This window comes from Macrobrachium nipponense, chromosome 36 (genome assembly GCF_015104395.2).
Source record: "Macrobrachium nipponense isolate FS-2020 chromosome 36, ASM1510439v2, whole genome shotgun sequence".
NCBI lineage: Eukaryota > Metazoa > Arthropoda > Malacostraca > Decapoda > Palaemonidae > Macrobrachium > Macrobrachium nipponense.
The window spans coordinates 47850501-47870500 of record NC_087220.1 but is presented as its reverse complement, the minus strand read 5'-3'; the positions used below and the strand labels follow the sequence as shown (position 1 = coordinate 47870500).

Sequence of the window (20000 nt, the reverse complement as noted above, 5' to 3'; positions counted from 1 at the left end):
TCTCAAGCCCCGGCAATATATTTAACCATACCACCTGTTGCTTGAAAGTGCTTTGTATGGTGATTTAAAAAAAATAAGACGTTTAAATTAAAAGTCGTCCAGGAATACACAAAATGTACTCTGTAATAATGAAATGTGACTCGATCACTTCGCTGGAACTATACCATGCGATAAAAAGGAGCAAATCTTAAAGTTCAAGGGCAGCAAAATAAATGTAATATGCTAATGGAAAGAGAGCCCCGTGCTATTGATCACGGCGACGTACGGCTGGCAGCGCTGCAGTTCCCTCACACTGCGCTTGCCTTCATCCGGGATGGGGAGTACGTTTTACGTAACCTTGGTACATTAGTTCATTCTCCCTCTCCTTCTCCTTCTCCCCCTTCCCTTCAATATCCCACCCCTCTCTCTTATCAATGCATTGCAAAATAGACACAAATATCCCTCCAAATGACGGTTAAAGTCTCACGGAAAATCGAATCGCGTTTCCCAAAACGTCACTCGCAAGAAGAAGAAGAAGACCGCTCCTCAAGATCCTTGGTAATTACAGTGCAGCTCGAGTCCTTGTCCGTGTGTCAATTCAGTCATTAATCATTGGAGCGCCTGTTGCATTGCGATACAGAAAGAGTGAAATGAGAGGTTCCCCCGAACGCGTTAAAACTGGTTACTCAACTTGACTGTGACGTCACGTCGACTAGAGTTTATGACTTGCATTTTTTACGCGATTTTTAAAAAAATAAATGTATTTATAGGTTCTTTGCAATACCCCAATCTAATATTATCATTATTATTACCCACAACCTCACTACCACCCGTAAGTGTGCTGAGGATGTGGAAAGAAGTAGAGAGTCTATAATAACAATATCCAGTTAATTTCAACCATAAAAGTAGTCGTCTTGATTTGTATAGAATAGAATATAGGATTTCAGCGAAAGGCCAATCACTGGGATCTATGAGGTCATTCAGTGCAGACACGGATATGGAAGTAAAAAGGTTTGAAAGATGTAACAGGAGGAAAACATCGCAGTTGCACTGCATGAAGCAATTGTTAGGAGCGGGGTCGAGGAAAGTGAGATGGAGGAAAAAGAATGCGAACGGAGGTACAACAAAAGGACGCTGCAAAGAACCTTAATTAAGGAAAGCCCACAGTGTAGCCTATGGATTTGTTCACTTATTTCTTAAAAATTTCTTTTTACCGTAATTTTATTACATTTATCAATACAGTTTTATAAGCTTAGTTTTGCCAATATAAGGAAAATCCATCGACACCCAAAGTAATTCATGGTTAGTTAGTATTATTATTATTATTATTATTATTATTATTCTTATTATACAGTTTTTATAAGCTTAGTTTTGCTAATATAAAAGGAAAATCCACCGACACCCAAAAGTAAATTTTTATGGTTATATATTATTATTATTATTATTATTATTCAGCTTACACAGGCCATTGACTCGGATATGGTGTTCATTTAAAAGAAGTTACAGATGATAATATTAATAATGAATACAAAATGAAGACACCAGTTTAGCCAATCATTAATAGAGTCAAGAAAACAATGTAAGGATTTGGGGATCTGTTGGAAAGAGGAAGTCTCCGAGAGGTCTCTCTCTCTCTCTCTCTCTCTCTCTCTCTCTCTCTCGTATGCAGGCAGTGCCGTTTGTGTACCTTACACTGTAGGAGTCACTAAAGGGTGTTCACAGTGGCCCTTCGTCCCCTGGCTACACCCATTTTTAGCTTATAACTTCACGTCCATTCTCTTCTTCTTTCCATCCATCTTGCTGTCCAACCTCTCCAAGTATTATTCCTTAACGTGGCTGTGCGATTTGCTAAGTGTCACCTTCAGAGTTTTGTAGCTCATCTTGTTTGTTTTCCGGATCTCTGTCTTGTTGTCCAAACCCCCATTTCAGTTCTCTGTAAAAGAAAACTATTGAGATGGCTTTGTCAGTCCGTCCGCACTTTTTCTGTCCGCCCTAAGATTCTGAAAACTACTGAGGCTAGAGGGCTGCAAATTGCTATGTTGACCATCCATCCTCCAATCATCTATCATACCAAATTGCAGCCCTCTAGCCTCAGTAGTTTTCATTTTATTTCAGGTTAAAGTTAACCATGACCGTGCGTCTGGCACCGCAACAACACAGGCCACCGCAGGCCACCACGGCCGGTTGAGAGCTTCATGGGCCGTGGCTGAGAGTTTCATACAAGCGTTACACGCTGTACAGAAAACTCGATTGCACCTCGGCGCATATTTGACTTGTTTACTGTCTGAAGCGCTGAACGGCTGAAGCTGCCTCATTGCTTGGCTTTAGAGCCTATTTTTCGTGATCTCTCTCTCTCTCTCTCTCTCTCTCTCTCTCTGTGTGTGTCATAAGTGCCCTTTCAAACGCAACCGCACCCAATGTAAAACAGCAAAGGCAGCCAACTTGGTAATACAGTAATAAAGCAAATCCTGCATAATGTTAAAAGGCTATACCCCACGAAAACAAAAAGATTTACTTTCGCATTCTGTCTCAACAAACATTCGCGCAAAAGGAGCCACAAACTTCCAGTAAAAGCTACAACAGAATCCAATAAGAGAAGTAGGCAGGAGAATAATAAATAAGTACAAAAATAAATGAATAAATATACCAAACGCAAAGTATTGTCTGCGTGATCACCAGGACACCAAAAAAGATGGGGCCATGAATGTTAATATTTGCACAAAAGAAATTACAATAGATTTGTAAAGGTATTCGGGAGCGAATAGGAAGGAGCAGGGCAAGATGAGAGACGAGACGAGTCACAGACTAAGAGAAGCGAGGAAGGCAGCAGGAAGTGTGCAAAAGATGGAGAAGCAACTTGCAGAATCCTGGAAGCCATGGCTGGAATGAATGAAAGGATTGCTGAACAAACTCTTGCCAGTAGGAATTCAATGCGCAAGGTGAATGAGAATTCAAGATAAAAGGTGGAAGACATGGAGGTATATTATTAGTATAATAATAACATGAGTTTGCAGGCGTGCGGTACACTGCGCTGGAACCCAGCACTGCCCATCATGTCTCCCCTACCTACCCTGCCCCCATCTAGGGTAGATAAACAGGTTTGCAGGAAGAGGATGGATGTCTCCCCTATCTTACCGATTCCCAACCTACCCTGCCCTCACCTTGGGTGGACAAACAGGTTTGCAAGAGGAGGGTGGGTGTCTCCACTATCCTCCCGGTTCCCTACCTACCCCATCCCCACCTGGGGTGGACAGACAGGTTTGCAGGAGGGTGGATGTGTCATGTCTACCTTCCCGAGCCCTACCTACCCCACCCCCACCTGGGGTGGACAAACAGGTTAGCAGGAGGGTGGATGTGTCGTGTCTCCCCTACTCTCCGCATCATCTACCTACCCTGTCATGACCCAGGGTGGAAAAAAAAAAAAAATCCACTTGAATTGTTTATTATTATAAATTTGTGGCATTAGAAGAATGAATAAGCCATGTAGAGCAAGTAAAAGGTCAAGATAAAAAAGGTCAGCTTAGGTGAAAGGATGCAAAAGAGCGTCGCGAGATGGTTCTGTCATGTGTAGAGAGAGGAGGAGGAGGAGGAGGAGGAAAAGCTGGAACAAGACGTGATCCGACCTCCAGCTTCCTCGGGGCACGTGCTAAAATCTATTGTCAAATAGAGCATTGTTTCACCAACGAAAATCAAAATAAATACGCTATATTTTATTAGAAATAATTGTTCTGTACTGTTAGACATGCATATTTTTTAGTTTTTACATTTTCATTCTCATAATGAATCATAAATATCATATCTTATAATTCCTGTATCTTTTGACTCAACACGAAACACCTTTTTCAGACCTTTTTAGGCTTTTCCATAAGGCTTTCCTACCCCCCAACAAGAACAACAACAAAATAGTTTGTAGGCTTACTCTCCGAGTAAGCGAAAAAACATATTTAGTACCATTCTGAAGTGTGAGGAGGAAGTAGGAATGAAAAATCTCAAGAAGAAAAGGTTTTAAAACCCATGACACGAGAGACTGCGTGTGAAACAGAGGTGAACTGCAGAGTATGAGTATTGGGGCTTGACACGCTGCTGATGAGCTCTGTGTACTTTTTTTTTTTAAACCAGCTGATGTTGAATAAACTTTTCTGCAAGTAGCATCTCAAGTATGAATGTGGCAGTGATTAATATTTTGGCTTTCCTCGGGAGCCACCCCTTTGTTAGAAGAAACGTCAATGAAGTCCTGATCTCTCCTCTCTCCTCTGGGCGCTGGTTCGAACCCACGAGAGGACGAAATTATTATCAGCTAAAAATTTCCCCTTCGGTTTACATACATGGAAATATATTAATTCCAAGGTAGAGCAAATTGGATATTGAAGGACATTTTTAGCTTAATGCACACACACACACACACATATATATATATATATATATATATATATATATATATATATATATATATATATATATATATATAAAGACAGGGGAGGGCGACGGCCAGTAGGACTCATCAGCGTGAAGGTGGACCATGGAAACGTTGTAATTCATTATAATTCCTTATTTCCTACGTTTCGTAATAACTCTAATACACCCTCAGGGAATCTTCTGCAAAGATTTGCATAAGATTCCATGAGGATGTAATAAAGTTAGAACGAAACGATCCGGGAAATAGAGAAGAATTATAATGAATTACAATGCTTCCATGGTCCCACCTTCAGCTGATGTGTGATATATATATATATATATATAATATATATATATATATATATATATATGTGTGTGTGTGTGTGTGTGTGTGTGTGTGTGTGTGTGTGATTGAAGAAGATGAGCTCCTGGACATCTGATTTACTCCAATGAAATAACAGGAAATAAGTAAACGCCTATAAATAGCACAATGCAATCTAACAAACGGGAAAGCCAAACACACACGTACATAAATATCAATATCGACAGCAAAGCTGCTTGGAATCACGCGCCTTTAAGCAGCAGTGTATTCCGAAGTGCAAATCCGACTCTTCAACCAATCACGAGGCAGGCAGAGGCGTGACGTCACCATGACGTCATGGAACGTCCATTCTAGGGGAAAATAATGTGCAATGTAAGTCAATGACGTCATCGCGATGGGTGAATAGCATTGGACGAACTTGAATTGCAATTCACTTGCAGGCATTTTTAGGCCCCCCCTTTTTTTTAAATGGTACTGGAATTCCTCATGCATCTTTAATGTCAAGGTCACCCAGGTCACGCAAATGTTTTTAACATCGACCTCGCCAGGTTCAGCGGGTACAGTGTAAATGCGTAGGTGGTCGATGCTGAAATAAAGGTATTTATGCGTCAGTTACTTCACCGTCTAATTTCGCACCTATTAAGTTACTGAACGTATTCCATTTCCAGCCACAGTGACGAAGTATAATTAAGTAATAATAATAATAATAATAATAATAATAATAATAATAATAATAATAATAATAATAATAATCTGAGACGGATTTTCTCAATGTCGAAACTGGTATATGATTGAAGGTCTACAATGACATTCATTAGTGGATTGTGATTAGTTATACGACGCTTGTGTAAATAATCACAATCCACTGCTGAATATTATTGTGGAACTTCAGTCAGTAATAATAATAATAATAATAATAATAATAATAATAATAATAATAATAATAATAATAATAATAATATATCAAGTAATAACAAAATTGTAAAATGTCGTACTTACTAATTTATCAAATGTGTGTTCTATTTCCAGCTACAACGTTGAGACTAAATATAATAATAATAATAATAATAACAATAATAATAATAATAATAATAATAATAATAATAATAATAATAATAATATATGAAGTCAGACAGAAGAACGCGAATATGAAGGGAAGTACCGGAAAATGAACGAAAGGGGTTACAGTTAGGGGGCCGAAAGGACACTGCAAAGGGCATTAAGTAGTGTCTACAGTGCACCGCATGAGGTCCACTGACGGCACTCCCCACCTACGTGGTACATAAAATGATACACGAAGGACTCGTCTGCGTAGCTCTCAAGAAATTATACACGAAAAAAGTGGTAAAACATTCGTTCAGAAGATGAATAATAAAAGTATTATTCATAAAATTATTCATATTGGAAAATGTACGTGGCCAGCCATCCCATGTAAATCTGCATATTATACAAGATGCATTCTTGTGTAAAATGGAGATTATAAAGATCAGTCGCTTGGAAAATATTAAAATTAAAATATGCGCCGCTGTCGAGTTTTCTGTACAGCGTACAATGCTGTAGGAAACTCAGCCATTCGAGGCTAACTTGAACATAAAAAAAATAAAACTACTATGGCTAGAGGGCTGCAATTTGGTATGTTTGATAATTGCAGGGTGTGTGATCAACATACCAATTTGCAGCCCTCTAGTCTCAGTAGTTTTTAAGATAGGGCGGACGGACAGACAAATAGCCACCTCAATAGTTTACTTGAAAAAAATAAATTAATAAAAAAAGATAAAAACTAGTCTCGAGATGAAACACCAAGGTTGTCTTTCCTTACTTAAGGCTCTAAATAGTATTCTAAAATAAATTATAAAAAAATAGATAAAAAAACCCTAGATAAAAACTAAAGTCTCGAGATGAAACACCAAGGTTGTCTTTCCTTACTTAAGGGTCTAAATAGTATTCTAAAAAATTATAAAAAAATAAATGAAAAACCGTAGATAAAAACTAAAGTCCCGCGACGAAGCACCAAGGTTGTCTTTCCTTACTTAAGGCTCTCAGTCGTAAACTTAAATAACGGCTGCTATCAACTGGTTAATAACACGCTCGCTCTCGTACTAGACCACAGCCCTTGCCTTCAATATGCTTATTAGTGAATACCCATTCTGCCTTCGGCCAACCGTTCAGAGAATTTATAGCTTTAGATACATAATGTTGTTTAATAACTACATTACCTGATAATTTATCATTTCAAATTCCTCACTAAATTCCTAGCTATCATTAACCAGAATCAATCAATCAGTCAGTCTAGCAAGCAATGAGTCCTTTCAACCTTAACAGTGCTTGGTTTCGTCACAATACCCTGTCAATATTTGCCCTTAGTTCCTCTAACCTAGAAGACTGATATCGTTTTCTTTCCAAATTTATTTTTCTTAAGGTTTGTTCATTATCAAAAAGGAAAATTAATTATTTGTTTACCTGTAATTAATTTGCGTTTGTAAACAATCTCATTAAGTGCTTAAGTGCTGCTCTATGAATTCTAGTCCCTCATTGGACGAGTGGGTTGCATACTCGCCTATCAGTCTGGTAGCCCGAGTTCGCTCCCCGCTGGTGCCAATGCGGAACCAGAATTTATTTCCGGTGATTAGAAATTAATCTCTCGATATAATGTGGTTAGGATCCCCCAGTAAGCTGTAGGTCCCGTTGCTAAGTAACAAATTGGTTCCTAGTCACGTAAAAAAATCTAATCCTTTGGGCCAGTCCTAGGAGAGCTGTTAATCAGCTCAGTGGTCTGGTTAAACTAAGATATACTTAACGTTATAGATGAATTCCAGGCTACCAGAATAGTTTATTTGGGACTGATTCATAGTACGGTGCGTAATCCGAGTCAAATAGCGCTCTAAAATTCAAAATATTTTATGTGTGTATGGGTATTCTTTGTTCTTTACTGGACAAGTTTAAAGCGTTTTTATTTTATTTTTCATTTTTTTTGTTTTTACTGTAGGAAGGTGCTGCCGTGACATGTGTGGCGCTTAGGAACTTTCGTTCCTGGTTTAATCATGATAAAATATTTCCACTGTCAAAGTTGTTCAGTCACATCCCAAGAATAACAAGGATAAGAATAATAACGATATGATAATAACAGTATGAGCTAAAATAGTAAAATTGTGAAAGGAGAAAAAAATGGAATTTTTACATTCATGGTTACAATAAAAATTTCTTACTTCAAACTAAGTAGATTTCGATACACAGCTGGACTCATTGAGAGAGAGAGAGGGAGAGAGAGAGAGAGATTGGATAAATCTTCGAGACAACCTTTCACAGCAAAACGCCTCCTGTCATGATTGCAGCAACCACAACATATATGGTGGGCAATATAAACCAAACGACGAAACCAATAGGGAACTCTCTCTCTCTCTCTCTCTCTCTCTCTCTCTCTCATAAAAGAAAATTCGATAAAGTAAGCATATCAGTATCATAATAGAGATGAAGACAAAAGTAGAGAGCAACAGATAAGACAATTCACTAACAGAATATCTCTCTCTCTCTCTCTCTCTCTCTCTCTCTCTCTCTCTCTCTCTCTCTCGTAACCGCAAATGCAACCCAAAAATAGCTCCACTCATAAGGTAAAATAGAATAATAATAATAATAATAATAATAATAATAATAATAATAATAATAACACCTTCGTGTCTCAGCTATATCGACGACCCGCTCACCTCCCATTACCAATATTACTAAATAAATAACGATAATAACATTACGCACAACGCCTAACCTTTCCTCATCAGCGACTGCAATAACAATTACTCCTCTGCTTTCCGCAAATGACTCACAATCACAGACACAAATAACATAGAGAAGAATCACAACATCAAAAGATGCCCCATCTCGGCCGTCATGGATTCCACGACGCTTGCTTGCCACGACGCCCACGCGCTCAGCCAGCACCCTACTGCTGCCGCCCACCCACGCGCCCTTCATACCAGTAGCGACTTGACGCCCACGATGTCACGTCTCAGTATCGATTTAAATCTGCTAAGTACTGTTTGCTATTAGAGGAAAGTGTGTATGTACGTTTGTGTGTGTTTAATATAATATCAATATAAATAATATATATATATATTATATATATATATATATATAATATATATATATATATATATGTAGAATATGTGTGTAATACATAATGTATAAACGTATTTTGTATACGTTATAGATACTTTGTACTTATAAACTTTATATATATATATATATATATAATATATATATATATATATATATATATACACAAACACACATACGCACTGTTATCTTATAGCAAGCAATACGAAGCAGAATTAAGTCTAAATATACATTATATATATATATATATATATATAATGTATATATACACACATATGCGTATGTGGGCGCGCGTTCGCCAAGGCGAATGTGGATACTTAAGATAAATCGACAGACTTAATAATATTTTTTCCCTAGCATCTGACTCACACAATCCATGACATTTAAATACAGCTGTTAAATTTAAAACTGCCATTTTTTTTATTTACTTCTTTCCTGTTCACGCCAGAATGTACAGATGAACAACTGGCAAGTTGCAGTTTCTGTCAAAATGCTGAGTCAACAAGAGAAATGGGGCAATATAAGAGAAATAAATGACTGTGGCTTGCTGTAATGGGACTGCTGAAATGTAATTGCTGTAATGTAATTGCTATAATGTAACTGCTGTAACGTAATTCTACTCCGGGAACTCTGACAAGACGAAGTACAATTAGGTATATTTGGGGAAAGTGACGAGAACTATAAATTATTATCATTCATTATTATTATTATTATTATTCAGCAAGACGAACCCTATTCATATGGAACAACCCCACACGGGCCTTTGATTGAAAGTCATGCTTCCAAAGATTATGGTGTACATTCGAAAGAAGCAACAGATGGTAAAAGCTGGAAATGCAGAAAGTTATCAGAAAACCAGATAAATTACCAAATCAATAAATGTATAAAATAAGTGATATGAACTATGAGTTTGTAGGTAATTGATGACACCCATCAGCTGGATAAGAACTATGAGTGTAGTGTGTAAGTATCTAAACTAATAATGTGTAGATAACTATCCAAACTATTAGTGTGTAGATAACTAAAGAGAACTAGGATTGTGTAAGAATTCCTGCCATATATTTATACGTCTCCGATTGGTATCATAGGATGGTAGGAATAAATCATTCAGGAATAGATTATTTTACTTTTCCGAATAGATGATTTTGCTTTTAAAAGTATGGGCAGAATCAATACTTTTGCTTATCAAAGCGGAGGCCAAGGGGATGGGCAACCAAGTGCCCTTATGCACCCCCAACCCGAAGCAAGAGGCGCTATTATGGTCTGGAAAACGTAAGCAAGGGGAGAATTCCTGGTTACTCTGTCTGTGGGCTCTCATTTCCTACAAGACTAATTTCATTATTGGACACCCTACCAGGTAATGAGCAAATAAATGCAAAGTAAAAAACGCCTGCTGCTTACCGTGCTATGCATAAGGCACACTGTAGACGGTATCCACCTCAGGAACTGATCCTAATTATGTATCTGTCATAGGTATCACGAACACTCACCGTTTTTCACTGCTATATATACACACACATACACACACACACACACACACATATGTATATATGTATACATATGAATAAATTTTAATGATTTTGAAATAAGAGACATTTATTCACTTGATTATATAAAAATCTGCTGCTAGTTGTAGATTTACGAAATACGAAATTTACTGGTAAAGATAGATTTTCATCGAACCAACTGGAGATATGCATCTCGTTTCCAAACCATTGAAAATTGCTCTTATAATATATATATATATATATATATATATATATATATATATATATATATATATATATATATATATATATATATATACACACACACACACACATTACAATAAAAAAAAAAGACAAGACGCTCCCATAAAACAGCTGACAAAACTCACGTCCTCAAACAAGGGCACACTAGGTCCAATGTCAACGCCCTCCCCCCACCCCCCCACCCATCCCCCTTTCCTCCCCCCCCCCAACCCCCCCCCCCACCCCCCCATCACCCACATCTCTTCTTGAGCTTTCAGGCTCTTCCAACTTTCCATTAAAAGATCTGATTTTTTTTACTCTCGCTCTCTCTCTCTCTCTCTCTCTCTCTGGAAAAAGAGAAGGATAAGGAGACTAACTGAAATACAATAAAGTAAGAAAAAAGAAGAATAGAAATGCGCAATTACAAAAAAATAAAAAAGAAAAAAAAATAGGACCCTCATCATATTACGTCAAAAGGACAAAATCCAAAAACGCTGCGATTTCCCTTACTTATTCTGTGTTCTCTCCCCTGATATAAAAGAAACGCCCCTCTTATTTCTTTCCATTAGGGTCGGTGTAATAACGGTAGGAAATCGCCGGCCCCGTCGGCTGTAGCCTCAAATAATTATTTTTGTTCCATAACAACCAAGTCCCACTCAAAAAGGGATCGTAATTACCGTCTACTAAACATTGTCGATGTCATTCATCCATTCAAACTTTTCTTTTAAAAACTATAGATAAAAAACAACGTCTTTCAATAGTATCTTTTTAGAATACACTAGAGGATATAATTTAGGCCTATGGGGTGATTCAGCGCTGAAGGGGAAATTGATAATTCAGTAAGAAGGTTTGAAGGGCTTACAAGAAGGAATACCTCAAAGCACTTGCTTTAGGAAACAATTCTTAAGAGAGGGCGGAAGAAAGAGAATATGAACGGAGGTACAGTAAAAGACATGAAGGAGGCTGCAGCTAGGGGCCGATGGGACGCTGCAAAGTCCCTTAACTAAAGCCTACGGTACACAAACGACACCACCTCCCTACGGAGGCAGTGAGTTGCATTAGGAAACAATCCTTAGAGAGGGCGGAAGAAAGAGAATACGAAAGGAGGTAACAGAAATGAGAATGGCTGCAGCTAGGAGACGAAACAACTTAAGGAATGCCTACAGTGCACCACGGGAGGTTAACTGACAGCACTAACCCCCTACGGAGGACATTTTTTTTTATCTCTCAAATAATCTCTTTAACATTATTTCAATCTCAGTTCTTATATCCTCCTCTTTCTCTTTTAATGAAATCGTCCTTTCCTGACGAGTGTGGGTTTCTCACCATTCTCGTTTTCCTTGAGAGAGAGAGAGGACGGAGAGGATGAGAGAAGAGACGGAATTGAGGAAGAGAGGGAGGTGAGGGAGAGAAGAGAGAGAGAGAGTACACACGTTACTAGCAGGCACTATCCAGGAAAGTGAGTGGGAGAGAATAATGACTCTCAAACCGTTGTATTTATCTCTATGAAACATCACTGAACTGACCTCTGTTCATATATATTTATCCGTATAAGTGACCACCCTTGAGTTAATCTGAAAATATATAAATATATAGCATATGTGAATCCATACACACATAATATATATACATACAAACATACATTAAATAATAACTTTTCACTTTACCAAGCCTCAAAACGATAGTCATGATATCCCTCTAACGCCTTCTTACAGAACTGCAACACGATGCTCTTTTGTTCTTCCTGGACACCCTTTCGCAGCATCCATCCCCAATCTCCCTCCAGCATCGCCTTCCACCCTCATCTCCCGACCAACTTTCTTTCTCCACGTTTACTCATTCAACTTCCAAAGGCACCCTGTAACCCCTTCTCCACAAGCGCTTCCTTTACACTCCCCATTTCTTCCCCCACGTCCTCCTTCTCCTCCTCCTCCTCACGACGGTGGTGGCATAGGGCGGCGCATGCGCAGGCCGCCCCGTCCTACGCGCTCTTTTTGACCCAACGAGGTCGACCGGAGGAGAGTCAGAGGAAGAGAGTAGTGCCCGCTCTCTGGTGACGATAGGACGCATTTGTGAACGGCCTCCTCGCCGAGCAGGACAGTTCTCGATCTTTAGCGATTGTTCCTCGACCACTTTTTACTCTTCCCCCTTGACTGGTTTGATAATAGTACATCCGCGTGCGACGTTCGACATCGCCATCACAGTGTGCAGGGATAGTGTCTCAGGGCAGTAAGTACATCCAAGATTGAATTCCCTCCTCCCGTCCTTCCGTTATTAGCAAGCGTGGCGGAGAAGTAGCGGCACTGTTGGTGAGTGGATGTGTAGGTGTATATGTGTATGTGCGTGTAAGAGAGTGTTTCCGATTTGAAGATGCACCTCCGATCAGAGACGAAGATGTTGCGAAGTGTCTCGCGACGAACTTATTATTATTTTGGGGGTGGGGGGGATATGCTAGGAACGCGTGTCAGTGGCACTGTATGTGTGTTTACGGCAGGGCCAAATTGTGCAGGTACCTCGACGAAGAGCCAAATGCAAACACACGCCAGAGGGGACGGTCAAGTCCAGAGATTAACCAAGGCTATTTTGTCACCGGAAGACTATCGCTAACGATCCAGTTTTAACCGCTGTTCGATGTGTTCCTGAGAATTATAAATGAGATAGAAATGTCAGATGAAATCATTACAAAAGGGTACACTCACACACTCATATATATATATATATATATATATATATATATATATATATATATATATATATATATATATATTATATATGATGAATAACTTGATCACGAAGTATATAAAACGTGATGCCATGTATGAATAAAGGTTTTTGCCACGGAGGAAAAAATGAAATGCGAGAGAGCCTTTCATTTTTTCCTCCGTGGCAAAAACCTTTATATATATATATATATATATATATATATATATATATATATATATATATATATATGTGTGTGTGTGTGTGTGTGTGTGTGTGTGTGTGTGTGTGTAACATATGAAATAATAGTTGACAAAGATTTTACACGTCTTAGTATCTGTTTACTCAGCAAAAGTTACTAAAAAATATTTTTTTTTGTATGAACGTTTCTCTCTTGCCAACCAGCAAAACAATCAATGATTTTCATAAACAATCCGACGGAATAAACAAAAAACCCTACGTATACCATAACCAACAACAAAATAATCACACGAACGCATCAATGAACCCACCTTTAAGCCAAAACTTACCGGGGAAGAGAAGAGAAACTACCAGAAACAAAACGTCACAACATCGAAAGCACAGATCGAGAAGAAGAAGAAGAAGACAATGTCTGTCGAAATCGCAACCATCTTTCCCTCTTCTTATTCTTATTCATCTTCTTCTTCCCTGTACAAGTATTGATTAGAGGGGGGTGGGCAATATCGATTTACTCTTAGCACTACGTACACAGAGGGAGTAAGGGGAGGGGAGGGAGAGGGAGCCCTTTTCCCCGACGTACAGACAGGCCATTTAGGCCCATGTGGTGGGATTTGGCCGACACCCCCGTCTTGCATTCCCCTCTCTGCTGGCGCTATCGTCTGAGAACGGGAAAGTTATCTGTAGGTGTAATCGTGTGTTTTCTACACAGACACACAAAACACACACACACACACACACACACACATATATATATATATATATATATATATATATATATATATATATATATATATATGATAACATAATGAATACTTTATTTTATCGTGGAACTTTTCCATACATCATAAATGATGGTACACTGTAATTATACAGTAAATGCAATCCCTCACAAGAATAAATACTGAAAATAAGAGTAATCAATACAAGAAACAGTGATAAGAACCTGTTACCCAAAAAGATAAAGACATTGACGAAAATGATAAAGACAACTAAAAGATCAATAAAAACCCTCTACACAGTGTGTGTGTGTATATATACATACATATATATATATATATATATATATATATATATATATATATATATATTATATATATATGTATGATATATACACACAAACACATATATATATATATATATATGTATATATATATATATATATATATATATATTTATTTATATATATATATATATATATATATATATATATATTTATATACAATATATATATTTATTTATATACAGAAAAATGTAAATAACAAAACCGACTACGTCCTTCGATACATATTAACGGTACTATAGTAAAAAAATAAAAATAAAATAACAAATACGATTGGGATACGAAAACTGAAGGGCATTTGTGGGGAATGGGCTGAGAGAGAGAGAGAGAGAGAGAGAGAGAGAGAGAGAGAGAGAGAGAGAGAGAGAGAGAGAGAGAGAGAGAGAGAGAGAGAGAGAGAAGGCGAAATCTCAGTCAATCAGTGTTGCAATAATGAACGGCAAGCCATTGAAATCACCGAAACACGAAAGCCTGCGGGACCCACACCTAAGATTTCACTATCATGTCATAGCAACCAGAAGATGATGGCCGTCATTTAAGCAGTTCGTAAAAGCCGATGTCCCGAGTAACCCCCTCTGAAATGGTTGTCCCAAAACAGCTCTCGGGGAAGATGACGTCTCTCATAGCACCCTGAGAGGCTGTTATCCCAAACAGCTCCCATCGGAGCCGATGTCTCCAAATAGCTGCCTAAGTCATTGGTGTTTTGTAATCCGTGGGAGACGGGAGTCCCTTAACTGCCAAGGATACTCATGACCCAATATAGATCCCTGGGAGGCTATGGATCCCAATAGGCTACACAGAACGTTGAAGTCCGAATAGCCCTCTGGGAGGATAAGGTTCCTAACAACCCAATGGGATTCCAATGTAGTCTAATAGCTCGCACAGGGAAGTTGTGGTCCCTGATAACTTCCTGGGATGTCATCTCAAACAGCTCTATTGGAGGTTAATGCTCCAATTAGATCCACAGGAGGCTGATATCCAAAATATTCCTTTAGGAAACTGGTATCCCAATTATTTTCATGGGAGGTTAGCATCCAAAATAGCTCTTTGGGACACTGATACCCATATCAGCTGCCTTACGGATAATACCCAAAGCAGCTCTCAGGAGAGCAAGATTCCCCAAATAGCTCCATACAGGTCTGATATCCCAAATAGCCTTCTGAGAGAATGATATCCCGGATGGTTCCCTGAAAAAAAGACCACCCAAATAGCTCCTTGGAAGTCTGACATCCTAAATAGCCCTCTGAAGACATTCCAAATAGCTCATTATAAGTCTGGTATCCCAAATAGCCCTCTAAGAGACATATATTCCAAATGGTTTACTGGGAAAGTGATATACCGAATAGCCTTCTGAGAGACAGATATCCCAAATAGTTCTCTGGGAAAGCGATATCTTAAACAGCCTTCTGAGAGACAGATATCCCAAATGGTTCCCTGGGAAAGTGATATCCAAAATAGCCTTCTGAGAGACAGATATCCCAAATTGTTCCCTGGGAAAGTGATATCCAAATGGCCTTCTGAGGGACTAATATCAACCATGGTTCACAGGGAACCTGATATCCCAAATATCTCCCCAAGAGGCTGACACCTCTAATAGCTTCCCCTCATACAGATGGCACTTGGCACTCAGGCGAGTTTGCTCACGGATCTTCCGCTGAAGTTGACCCAAGGCATCGGGTCTCTCGAGTTTACTTTGAGGATCAATTCGCCCAGATGTATTCAAGGGTCGAGCCTTCCTTCGTTATGATCCATTAAGGAAATTTGCAAAGTACACTCGGAAATTTAAACATGATAAGCTTACATCTTTAAGGAAATTTTAAAAAAGTATCTCAGGCTTGTGTTTGTAAAGACATTATTGGCAATATCCCGATAGAAATTAGAAATCAGAAGGAAACAGAAACTCGTGCATATATTTCGGAATAGAAGTTTTTTTATATGCATGATTTACACTGAAACTGCAAATATTAGTTTATATAAAATAATTCAAATAACTTAAGATTGAACAGATATTAACGAAGAAAAGAATGGAAAAATAATATGAAGAAAATACCATACGCACTTGGGAAAAAACACTGAGTTGCCATTGTGTGTGCGTGAGTGTACAATACTTACGTATACGAACTTGTACACTGCGTACTGTGGAGACTAATTCTATAAAAAAAAAACTTTCAGATTAGAAAAGCAAAAGTTTGGTAAACCCTTCTCTCATTCAAAACGACTGAAAAAGACAAAAAAAAGAGGCATAAAATAGAAGCACATAAATAAACAAACACAGTTAGACAGACAGATCGACATTTGAAACACGATCGCAACTGGCAAATATGAAAGCGTTCTCGAAGGAGGTAAAAATAATAAAGTATGAACAATATCGACTAAACCTTCCCAACATTAAAGATAAAAGTATAAAAAATAAAGCGTAAATAAATACGCACCTTGAACATCCCAGTACCGTTTTCGCGAGCAGGTAACGTGGAAAAACGAGTACCGAAAGATCAATGACTTTGAGGCTGACCTTGGGCTAGAGAGCGCTGGCAACAGAGAGAGAGAGAGAGAGAGAGAGAGAGAGAGAGAGAGAGAGAGAGAGAGAGAGAGTGAGAGTATGGTTCATGTGACTGACGGCATGGACCTTTGACGTTGCATGCAATTGTGTGGTTAATTCTCATATTAAGTTAGAAAATGCCTACAGCTTTTTCACGTGACGAAGATCTCATAGTTTAAGACAGGGGTGCGCAACCTGCGGCCCAAGGGCCGAAAGCTTTCATTGCGGCCCTTTCTCCTAAAAATAAATAAGCTATAGTGGGGCCCTCAGAGAGAGAGAGAGAGAGAGAGAGAGAGAGAGAGAGAGAGAGAGAGAGAGAGAGAGAGAGAGAGAGAGAGAGAGAGATGAACTAAGAAAGAAGTTTGATGGTAGTTCAGTATACCAGTTTTATAAGAAGCATGTATCAGTAACAGTGTATTCAAAACTCTCTGCTCATGCAAGGAAAATGACGGCAGTGTTTGGTAGCACATATATTTGTGAGCAGCTCTTTTCAAAAATGAATCTGGTTAAAAACAAGTATAGGTCCGTATTTACTGATGAACATTTGGAATGTACCCTGCGTGTAGCCACATCATATCCATACAGCCTGATATTGATAAGTTGGTGTCCCAAATGCAACATCAACCATCTCACTGGGGTAGCCTTTCATTTGCTCATTAATGGTTAGGAAAATGTCCTGCGTTTAATAATTCTTATGTTAATGATCCCAGTTAACCAATAAGTAATTATTTATGTTTGTACATTATAGTAATAAGGTACGGTAGCCTTTCATTCGCTCATTTAAAGTAAGGAAAATACTTTTGTTTCAGACAATTCTTATTTTTGTGATCCCAATTTAAATAAAATCAGTAACACTAATTATCTATCTTTATTAGTATAATCTCACATAATATGTCTTCGATCGTAGTAAATAACATGAAATAGTAAGGTTATGTGGCCCTCGATACCGACAGAGTCGTGACTAGTGGCCCTGGTGTAAGACATGGGCTGTAAGTGTGAGTGTGTGAGTGTGTGCATGTATGCATGCGGAAGCACGCGTGTTTACACATGCTTATTAGTAATACGGGTTATATTTATTATAAAAAATAATGTAAATGCAATTGTATATTAGTAATATGGGTTATATTTACTATACAAAAATGTAATTACAATTGTATATTAGTAATAAGGGTTATACTTTATTATAAATTTTTTCTTTATATTGGCCAGGTAAACAAGATAATGAAACATACGGTCAGTTCCTTTCAACTATGACATATATTGATCTAAACCTCCTTTCTGAGGATTATATTATTATTATTATTATTATTTATTATTATTATTGCTGAGTCTCGACAGCTTGAAAGATGCCTAACCAATAAACGCGAGAAATATGCCACCTAACGTCACAGGAGCAATTAAGATGAATAACTTCCCTTCCATACCAAAAGAATGAAATTCCCTCGAGGGAATCGCAGAAAAACGCAATGTTCTCTATTCTTTCCTCCACCAATTTATCCATCCTCTCCTCGTTCCCAATCACCTTTAAAAGAAAGACGGAAAAAAAAAAAATCTGGTCGCCAGATGCATTGTCACGTCACCCTCCCCGCTCATCCGGCAATATCTGGGAATCGCTTCGACAACGGTCATGCGCGTAGCGAACGCTCCCCTACGGGGGTAGAGAGAGAGAGAGAGAGAGAGAGAGAAGAAAAAAAAAGAAAAAAGGAAGATAGCTGCCTGCCTGTCTCCGACCAAGCTTAACAGAGACAGACAGAGAGAGAGAGAGAAAAATGTCGGAACGAACGCGCCTGATAAACATCTCGAGTCCAGTGTGAAGTAAAGCTACGTATATTTTTATCAGCAGGGTTTTGACTTTTATCTGGAGTTCGTTCCCTCTACCGACGTTCATCGATGATTCCAGAGGGCGCGTGGAAGGTGGGGTAGGGGTGGGGTGGGGATTGATGGCGGGAGGGGGAGGGGGGAAGGGGGAGGGAAGGGTGAGGGGGGGAGGGGTAGAGAGAGTGGAGCCCACCGCGTGGCGAAGAGGAACATAGCCTGGCGTCGTCCAAAATATCAAAGGTGAAAGAGAGAGAGAGGTGCAGAACGCATGAGAGAGAGAGAGAGAGAGAGAGAGAGAGAGAGAGAGAGAGAGAGAGAAATCCAAGATACAGCGAAGGTTATCCATGAAAACGATTCTCATAAAAATTGAGAAAATCTTAAAAAACTTAATAAATTCCAGCGAGAGAGAGAGAGAGAGAGAGAGAAGAGAGAAGAGAAGAGGCGAGAGAGAGAGAGAGAGAGAAATCCAGGATAGAGCGAAAGTTATTCATGTAAACGATTGTCATAAAAATTGAGAAAAACACAAAACCTAATAAATTAAAGAGACCAAGACAAAGATTAAAAATAAACCCAACATAATTATATAGAACCTTAAAGAAAGATCACTTACAACAAAGAAGTATTACCAAATAATCACCAGCTTGCAGGAAGGTGCAACAAGATCAATGACCATACTAGCATGAGTTACACACGAATATTAAGCAAGAATGGACATAAACCACGAAACACGCTGTCCACGCCACTCCGAGGGGCAGAGAACGTAATTCGTGTGATATTAAACCCCACTGAGACATCTTGAGAGTCTCTTCAAGTTCTCATCCATTCTTTACTTGTTTTCTATTTATTCATACTTTTTAATTTCATTTCGGTGATATGTACGGTTACGAAAGCCATACGTTTATTCTCTTTCTCTGAACCACACACACACACACACACACACACACACACACACACACACATATATGTATATATATATATATATTATATATTGTAATATATAACCATATATATATAATATACATATATTCTGTATCTATATATATATATATATATATATATATATATAATTCTATTGTATGTATGTATTTTATTTAATACATCATATAAATAATATATATATATATATATCCACCATATATATTCTATTGA

General features: G+C 38.4%; 2 protein-coding genes across 4 annotated transcripts in view; one reads left to right on the top strand and one right to left on the bottom strand.

The window, feature by feature from the left end:
• LOC135203605 (uncharacterized) overlaps positions 1-20000 on the bottom strand; it is a 366497-nt gene that overhangs the window by 145219 nt on the left and 201278 nt on the right. The window lies entirely within an intron of this gene.
• Positions 12578-20000, top strand: part of LOC135203603 (glycogen-binding subunit 76A-like) — a 200766-nt gene continuing 193343 nt past the window's right edge. For 2 of the 3 annotated variants that reach the window (XM_064233410.1, XM_064233409.1), the window contains exon 1: positions 12578-12762. The gene's annotated coding sequence lies outside the window, so the exon portion shown is untranslated. The remainder of the gene's footprint in view (positions 12763-20000) is intronic. The other variant, XM_064233411.1, reaches the window with a different exon arrangement.